Source organism: Mirounga leonina, unplaced genomic scaffold, assembly GCF_011800145.1.
Source record: "Mirounga leonina isolate KUSES-001 unplaced genomic scaffold, KU_Mleo_1.0 Mir_82, whole genome shotgun sequence".
In the NCBI taxonomy this organism is placed as follows: Eukaryota; Metazoa; Chordata; class Mammalia; order Carnivora; family Phocidae; genus Mirounga; species Mirounga leonina.
Window position 1 is genome coordinate 46840632 of NW_023270825.1, and position 9471 is coordinate 46850102.

The window sequence follows — 9471 nt, forward strand, 5'->3', positions numbered from 1 at the left end:
GTACAAGAGGAATCTGAACAAGCTTTTAATGTTCTGATTCAATTTCATGGGAATCACTAGAGGCCAAGTGCTACTACAGTCTTCCTCTTAACCTAGTAGCAAACCCTATGGACCTGGTAAGGACAGCAGCTACAGCAGCTAACCTAGTGGAGGCTTCTGCAGACTTGGTTTTAGGGTCTCCTTTAAACTTGAGGGTGTCTCATGCTGTACAATCTTTGCTGCCTGCTAGAAATATACATTTCTCAGCAGATGATCCTATTTTCTATGAATTCCTATTATTTTCTCTTGCACGCATTTACACCCGCTGTTGCAATACTTTGAATACTGCTGCCCTTCTATTACCTGAAAAAGACACTCATAACTATTTACCGTGCAGGAACGACCTATGCTCCAAATTGATTTATTAGAAAATACAGACTTAAAACTTCTTTGTTGATGGACCTACATAGAAAAATATTAGGGGAGACACACTATAACAAGTCTCACACTTCACCTCTAGGATGTGACACCCTGCAAGAGGTAAAGTTTGCCTCATTATACTCACCAGACCTTGTTGGCTACTTACACATAAGAGAATCAATATATAAACTGATTAACAGGTATGAGTCTTGATCTCAACAGAAAATCTAATTAAGATCAGTTAGCAGATTAAAGAACTTTTAAGTACTCTAATACTTCCTAAAGTACTGGTTATTATAATGGTTGGAACTCGTCTCAAAAGGGATAACACAACACTAAACAAAATACCCTGGCTGATCACAATGCGAGACAGGTATCCTTATTAAAATCCTAGCATCCATGAAATCCCAAAAGACCAAACTTTTAAAGAGGTGAGGCTATTTTACAAGATGCCAGCAATTAGATACAGAGGTAGAAGAAAGCTACTGGAAGAAATCTGGATGGAAATTGCATATGGATAATCTCTTAACCTCTCTCTTAACCACTTCCTGTCAGAAGTTTACATGAAACTACTCACTACAATAAGGAAAAATTGGCCACTGTACTGAAACAACATTGGTGTATTAGGGTTATCCAAAGCAACAGAAGCAAATAAATAAATACACAAACACACACACACACACACACACACAGAGAAAGAGAGACAGAAATTGGATCATGTGGTTATGAAGGCCAAGAAGTCCTGTGATCTGTTACTGCCCCCAAAGGAATTTCGATGTCCAAGGGGAAAGGGAGAGAAAATCACCCTCCTTTAGCCTTTTTGTTCTATTTGGGCCCTGAACTGACTTGATGTTGCCCACCCACATTGATAGGGCAGATCTTTTTTTACTCAGTCCAATGATTCAAATGCTAATCTCTTCCAGAAACAACCTGACACACCTAGAAATAATGTTTTACCAGCTATGTGGGCATCCCTTAGCTCAGTCAAGTGACATAAATTTAACCATCAGTGGGGAAACTTTACTAAAACTGCTGGTGGTACCTCTGACATATGTTCCATGTCACCAACATAATCTTGGTAAAACTGTAAAGGTTGACCTTGGACAAGAGCCCCAAAGTCAGGTCCTCTTTGAACATCTCCAAATGGATTTCACACAACTATACCCTAGTATGAGTATTAAATATGCTCTGGCCATTGTTCTAGCCTTATTCACATATATATACTGAAATCCTTTTGTGCCAGACCTCTAGCTCTACAGTATAAAAAATATTACCTGATTCATGCCCTAACCTGAGGAATCCCAATCTCTCTCTATAGTGAACAGGGTACCAATTTTTCTGGGACTATTATTAAAGAGTTATTACCACTTACTCAGTCTGCTATGCATTGTCCCCACTTCCAGGAAAAGTAGAAAGAACAAATGGAATTCTGAAATTCAGTTTAGCAAAGCTCTCAGAGATTCTCCAAGTTCTACGGTTTGAAGATATTCTCATTGGCTTTAATGACTCCTCTGGGGTTCATCAACTTGCCTCATGAGTAATAGGCCTGTCCAAGCATCTAGGAATATAACATCTGATTCTAGACTCTACATGCTACTAGCAAGGAGACAACCAAATATTTCAAGGGGCTCATGCAATACATCCAATCTTACCATCAACAGGTATGAGGAGACTTGCCTCAGAATCCTCCTAAACTGTGCACAACCTAAGACCCAGAGATTTGGCCTTCTGGAAGAGATAAATTACTCTTGAACTGGTAAACCATACAACCAAACTGACTGTTGGAATTATACATTTTCCTTTGGGAGGAACTATCCCACTTCCCTTGATTCCATTTCCTTGAGTGAAATCTGGTAACTTTCTGGGTAACTAAACTCAATCCTTTCATTAGGCAACTTTTTAGATGGCAAACAACACATGGATAACCATAAATCTAAAATCCTCTATGATATTATATGTAGAAAAAAAGGTTCTGGTATCCACCAAAACTAATATTTGGGACCTTTTGTAGGAGCTAGCTTTGGTATCTTTATCTAGTTTTACAGGTAAAACACACAATTTTTTTTACTTTAGATACGCCTAACTGATGATCTTGACACTATAAATTTCAACACCTGGAGCCAGATGGCCCCAAATCATAAAAACCATTTGACAACCCCATAAGGGTATTCTAACCAAAAACAGATGACTGTGGGGCCACCAATAACTCCATTTGTAACATAAAATTGAATTTGTAGTACAATTAGATCTGTAACATGGAAACTGGCTACTAACTGCAAACTGGACAAGGGGTTGTTACCATGGTAAATGGACACCTGCCCTCAGAATAGTCTGGTACCAGCCACTGTGACTCATCAATTTGCCTTAGAAAAAGTAATTAGGTAAATTAGTGAAAGGAGAAAAATTGGGCCTTGTTTTGAAAACTGAAACCTTAGCCACTCACAGCGGATTCTAGATTGCCTTCTTTTCTTTGCTAGACTCTTTATTTCACTTTGCAAGAGGCCTAGAAATAGGGAGACATCTTACATGCTATGGTTCAGAGAAAAAAGCAGGAGAGCTAGGCAAAGCTGCTAAGGCTATAAAGTTCCACCAAGGTAATCCTCATCCAAGAGGTTCAGGAAACTGAACTGAGTTAGAGCCCATTAGATACAATACTGGTGTCTTGAGAGGAAGCCTGTGCTGTTTTAGAGGAAAATGGTGTGATTATATCCCTGCAGACCTCTCTGGCATCTTTAACACTTCTAAAAGAGATCTGATAAGCTAACATAGAAATCACAAAATTAGGTAATTTGGCTAATAATCTCATGTCCAGTACTGCAGACTCATCACAATGGAAATGAAAACTGTTCTTCCATCTTAATTTGGGTACTCCTGGCTCAGGGTTTAAAAGGGACTCCACAAACTGATCATAGCCCTTCTCCTAGAAGTTGTCTGCTATACAGCGTCTCAGATGGGTGATGGCAAGTTTTAAATGCTGCTCAGCACCTGGTGTCCCATCACATAAGTAAACAAATGATCAATGAAAACAAACAAAAAAAACCCTAACACTATGCTGAAACCACCATCTGGGAACCGTGATACATGATCATGATACCACAAACAGCAGTGAAGATCTGTAGTAAAGATTGTGGGACCACATTCCATTACGAATCTTTCAGCTCAGACCAAAGAATGGCAATAAGGGGGTGATACTGAGAACTGAAACTATTTGCAATCACACAGTTGACGGTCAACATTAACAACTTTACTGTTCTACTGTCTTCATTCACATGGCATTAATATTCTAGGAAACTAGCCCAGAAAGCTAAAGTTGCAAATAACTTTATTGTTCATTTCAAGAACTTCCTCAAAGTCCTTTATCTGAACACTGTTCAACTTCCCCTCAACAAAGTATATACTCCCTTCTCAGAACAGGTAGCACTGAATGACTATTTACACTTCAAGATTTACTTTAAAATCCTAGTCCCAAATTTGTCCAATCATAAAGAAGACCTCAAATCAAGAAACCCACCTTAAACCAGACCCCAAAAGAACTCAAATAATCTGCCTTTGCTCTCCCTCTCTCCAGAACACAGTATACTAAGATTCTGTCAATGAAGTGATTGTCCTAACCATAGTAAAGAATAAACTCAGCTTTGCTTAATCAACAGGATTATTTTGGTATATTTTCAGGAAGCCAGCATTCAACAATTGAGTAAGAAGCTTAAATTATGAGGTACCATAAAGAAAAGCCCCATATAAGATGAGGGTAGCATGGTATCGAAGTTCCTATACTAACACTCCCCCAAAGTGTACTTTAAGGAAACTAAGGAAAACTAATACCTTGAGATGTTTAAAGAATGTTAATTTAAAAAGAGGTTCTATAGGGAAGCATCAGGTTAAACAAAGGTAAACTGGTCTTACTGGTACAGGGATTTAGTCTGTACTACGAACATCCAGAAGGAACAGCATATACAAACTTTCCCTAACTCATTGTACCATGAGACTCTTCATGAAACATCTTGTGGGACTAGTGAGCTAAAGATAATCTGAGAAACACTGAACTCTACTAAAGTTAAGTGAACCTAGGTTCAAGTCTTAAATCCACCCCCTTAATGGTTGTGTAACCTCAAGCAGGTCTTTTGGCCTGGGTTTCAATTTCCTTATCAGTAAAATAATAATAATAGTTGCCCTGTCCACTCGTTAAGGATGTGGTAAGTCAAATGAGACAAAGCTTGTGAAAGCACTTTGTAAACTCTACAGCAGTACACACGAGTAAAGTGTGCTTTTTTTTCTTAAAGATTTTATTTATTTACTTGAGAGAGAGAGCAAGAGAGAGCATGAGCAGGGGAAATGTCAGAGGGAGAGGGACAAGCGGACTCCCCGCTCTGGGGACGGAGGGCTCATACCAGGACCCTGGGATCGTGACCTGAGCCAAAGGCAGATGCTCAACCAACTGAGCCACCGAGGCACCCCATGAGTAAAGTGTTCTTAACAATACCTCACAGGAGAGATAAGGTAAATTCATGGGGATCATAGGACAGAGTATTATTAGTGAAATAAAATGGAAAATATTCTAATAAAAACTGTTTTGTGCAAAGTCAGAGCTTTCTTTGTCTACCTCAAGATCAGTGGTAACCAGCTAAGTAAATATACTGAGCAAACATTTCTTGAGCTCTTGTACGAGGTGCCAGGACAGAATGTGACTGACATGAACTTAACTTGGGTACTTCTCATTACTATATATAATAATGATGCTTCAACCAGAAAAAAATAATGTTACAGACCCTCAGTGTACCCAACTGGTGCACTTTCTATTCCTTAGCACCAATATCAGATTTAATTTGATCTCCCTATATGAACAGGTGGAAATGTTACTGATGAAGCTAAAATTCAATTATTCTCCTTGATGATTCCAACATAACACAGAGACACAGAAAAATGAGGTTACTACAGGCTTACATGGCACAGTAAATACAAACTGTGACTGGATAGATCTCCTATAAGCCAACAGCCCTGCTTGATCAGACTTGGGTTCTATTTAACAATGTGAACAGAACATTTAAGCTTGCCGTTGTATAACATGGCATAGCTTCCAATAACTCCACTCAGAGAAAATTTTATGAAGAAAGAAGAAATCAACTGTGAGAAGATTGGAATTCTTACTATTTGCCCTTCATGAGCTGTCTAGGGAAGAAACTTCAGTTTACTCATCTTGGAAAAGATGAGTGGTTCCCAGACTTCAAAATTTTATGGTCCAGTAAAATTCTCCAAATTTAAGATACTCACAAGAGACTGTCAATTCTTAACTTTACTAAAGTAAGGTCATTTTTAAAAATCTGGCATTTTTCATTTTAAAACATTAAGAAGGCTATAATCACAGAATAAAAGATAGCCCTTTAATGAAAAACTCATCAGTGTCTTGTCTTTGTATACTATAATCTCCCTGGAAGTTCATATCCAAGGGTGAGAATAAGTAACACATCATTTTACACAATTTGCATATCCTCAGATTAAAAATCAGCCTGAAGGCTGGAGCCATTTAACAACTTGGATTCATACCTGAACAGTGAACATAACTAAAAATTTTTATATACAGCATAGAACTCAAAGTTAGCAAGGAGTCCGGCTCCCCCCAACAATGAGGCATCTAGGCATGCATTGACAAGGAGCTCGCACTTCAAAAAAAGTGCATTCTTGACAGGTTTTTCAAACTACAATGCAAGTTACAGTCTATTAAGCAGTACGGTTATTTGCTGGAATCCCCTTTCATAAACATCAGATTAGAAACCTTCCATATCAAGCTGTTTGCACGTGCTAAGTTATGATTGACATTTTCACATTTTCATTTAATCTTGGTAATAAACAAACAATAAACTTAGAAAAGAAACATTCCAGAAGACATAAACAAACTTCACCCTTTACTACCTCATCCTTTATTTGCTCCTCCTCAAATGAGACAGAATGGCAAAATAATTCCTTCTTTACCATCTTCAAACTTATATTGTTCTCATCCTCAGTGGAAAACTCAAGTTACTGTCAAAAATGAAAATAGAAATTTGCTCACTAAACACAAAATCCAAGTAAGAGTATTTTACAAGCCAAACAAGGCTATTTTAGGCTCAAAGCCTGAGTTAACACTAAATAGCTAGCTATACTTACACTCAACACACTATTTTTAGCTTCCAGGATTTCACCTCTAATGCTTACAGATCCTAACACTAATGTAATAAAATGTGAGCAAAATTAAAGAAAAAAATATAGCTCCCCAAAATGAAAACTATATTCACTTAACCTTTCACTACCAAGTCTGTTTAGAGTACAACTGACTTATCCCATTAGTTTCAACCACATATATAAAGATAACTCTTTTTCCTGACCTTGGAATGTCACAGGAAGAAAAGTAAACCATAGCTTGAGGTGAGCAATCTGAAAGTTACATGGAATTGAGCCGAGTTAGGCCAAATCAAGACACCATTGTTCACAAAGTCCAGAAAGGTGAGAACCATAATGATACTTTAGTTACAAGTAACTGAAAAGCCTTATTCAACACGGTTAGGTAATAAGAAAAATTATCTCTAATATAACAAGATGTCTGGAGGTAGGATGTGCTCTTGGCAAAGCTCTAGCTTTGCTTTTCTGATTCCCTTGGCTCTGCCCTCCTGTCTGTTCATTCCATCCTCAGGCTCTGAGATGGTCACAAAATTCTAAGAAAATGGCCAACTCCAAAAGAAAAAGACATCTCCTTTGAGTCCTTATTTTTAAGCCGAGACCTTATGAGAAGAAGCCCCTACCTCCTCACTGGCTCAAGCTGGACCACATGTGTCTTTTTTTTTTTTTTTTAAAGATTTTTTTTAATTAATTTATTTTTTGAGAGAGAATGAGAGAGGGCAAGCACATGAGAGGGGGGAGGGTCAGAGGGAGAAGCAGGCTCCTCGCCGAGCAGGGAGCCCGATGCGGGACTCGATCCCGGGACTCCAGGATCATGACCTGAGCCGAAGGCAGGCGCTTAACCAACTGAGCCACCCAGGCACCCCACATGTGTCTTAATAATCCAAGCTCAACCCTAGTAGGTGAGGAGGGAGTCAGCTTATCTTGAAGCACATGGCTGAAGAGAAAAAGATGGAGAATGGAAAATCTGGGTTCTGATGTGAAGGACATGAATGTTAGAGAGTAGAGTAGGCATCAGTGTTTGCAATGATAGTGAAGGCAGAATAGCCTTTTTCTTTTCCTGTTCCCCCACCTCAGTAGACGGGAGGACCCAAGTTGGTGCCTAGTGACACCCACAGTTTACTGTCAACAAGAACAACTTGACTATTCAACTGTCTTCATTCCCATGGCATTAATATTGTAGGAAACCTGCCCAGGAAACTAAAGTTGCAAATAACTTCATTGTTCATTTCAAGAACTTCCTCAAAGTAATTTATCCAACAACTATACTACTCGACTTACACTGATTTCACAAAAATGAAAAATCAGTGGAGAGAGGTAGTAGTCACATTCCTAGTCAGGGGCGGAGAAAAGACTTGAGGCCAGGTCTCCTGACTTCTGCCAAGTCTCTGCACAACAGTATGCTTTGTTTCAAACTATTTCCAGGGCTCAAGGTGATGACAATCAGGCTTTAGAGACAATTTATGAATACAGTGACTATCTTGTTAAAGGCAGAGAACCCCAGAAATCACTTAACTCATAAATTGAGGCCACGGGATGTACTGTGATTTGCTCTGTGTCACTCAGTTAATTGGTATAATAAATGTGAGAAGAAATATTACAAGACAGAATGTGATTTAACTGCCAGGGAATGATGAAAACCTACATTTTAGTTTAGTTTAAAAAAAAAACCACAATTGTGGGCCAGAAAGAAAGGACTTAAGGGATTTGAGCTGACTCTTAAACCAACAGATGGAATGTGAAACATGTTCACAGAACAGAGGATTTGTTAAAATTGTTTCAGGAGTATTAGTTACATTGGGGCGGGGAGATAAAGTTGATTACATTTAAATTTTCCAACCAAGTATACAGTATGTATGCTTCTGTGGAAGCAGAAACATCTGAAGTTTAGAGAAATTTTCTTCAGAATGCCCAGGTAGCAATAAGCTGAATCTTCCTAAGTACTGAACTTAATATATTCCAATCCACTGGCAACCTTATTTCTGTGACTTGCTGTATTAACAACACTGAACCTAGGAAAGTTTTTTAAAAGTACTTAAGTTATTCTTCAAAATTAAGTATATTTTCACTCAGTTCAAAACTGACTCTTAATTTAGATTTGAAAGAAATTTCAGAGAATCTAACCTCTATTTGGTTAATTGACTTCTTATATTTTCATTTTTCATATTTTCATTTTCAGGATACAACCAGTCTATCAAAACACAACCAAAATAGGCGTAAAAATAATATCACACACAGCCAGATAGGTAGAGAGATAGCTGATTTCATTAATGGCCACAATACTGATATTACTACCATTTGTAATTAATGACTCAAAAGAAACAATCATTAAAAGAAAGGATATATGGGCCGCTGGGGTCGGTGAAGGATCTCAAGATGGCTGTGTGAAAACTTGTTCTAAAAACCATTGACTGGGTAGCTTTTGGGGAGATCATACCCTGAAACCAGAAGGCCATTGTTAACTCCCTGAAATCCTGGAATGAGACACTTACCTCCAGGTTGGCTGCTCTCCCTGAGAAACCACCTGCTATCGACTGGGCTTACTACAAGGCCAATGTGGCGAAGGCTGGTTTGGTAGATGACTTTGAGAAGAAGTTTAATGCCCTGAAGGTTCCTGTGCCAGAGGATAAATATACTGTTCAGTTGGATGCTAAAGAAAAAGATGTGAAAAGTTGTGCCGAGTTTATGTCTCTCTCAAAGGCCAGGATTGAGGAATATGAAAAAGAGCTGGAGAAGATGAGGAACATAATTCCATTTGATCAGATGACCATTGAGGACCTGAATGAAGTCTTCCCAGAAACCAAATTAGACAAGAAGTATTCCTATTGGCCTCACAAGCCAATTGAGAATTTATAAACTTGAATTGGGGAGAAAGCTCTGGCCCTCGTATTGTAAATGCTGGACGTTAAAAATAATGATATG

General features: G+C 38.4%; 1 pseudogene; it reads left to right on the forward strand.

The window, feature by feature from the left end:
* The first annotated feature begins 8925 nt into the window (after positions 1–8925).
* Positions 8926–9405, forward strand: LOC118002119 (annotated as a pseudogene).
* Positions 9406–9471: the final 66 nt, after the last annotated feature.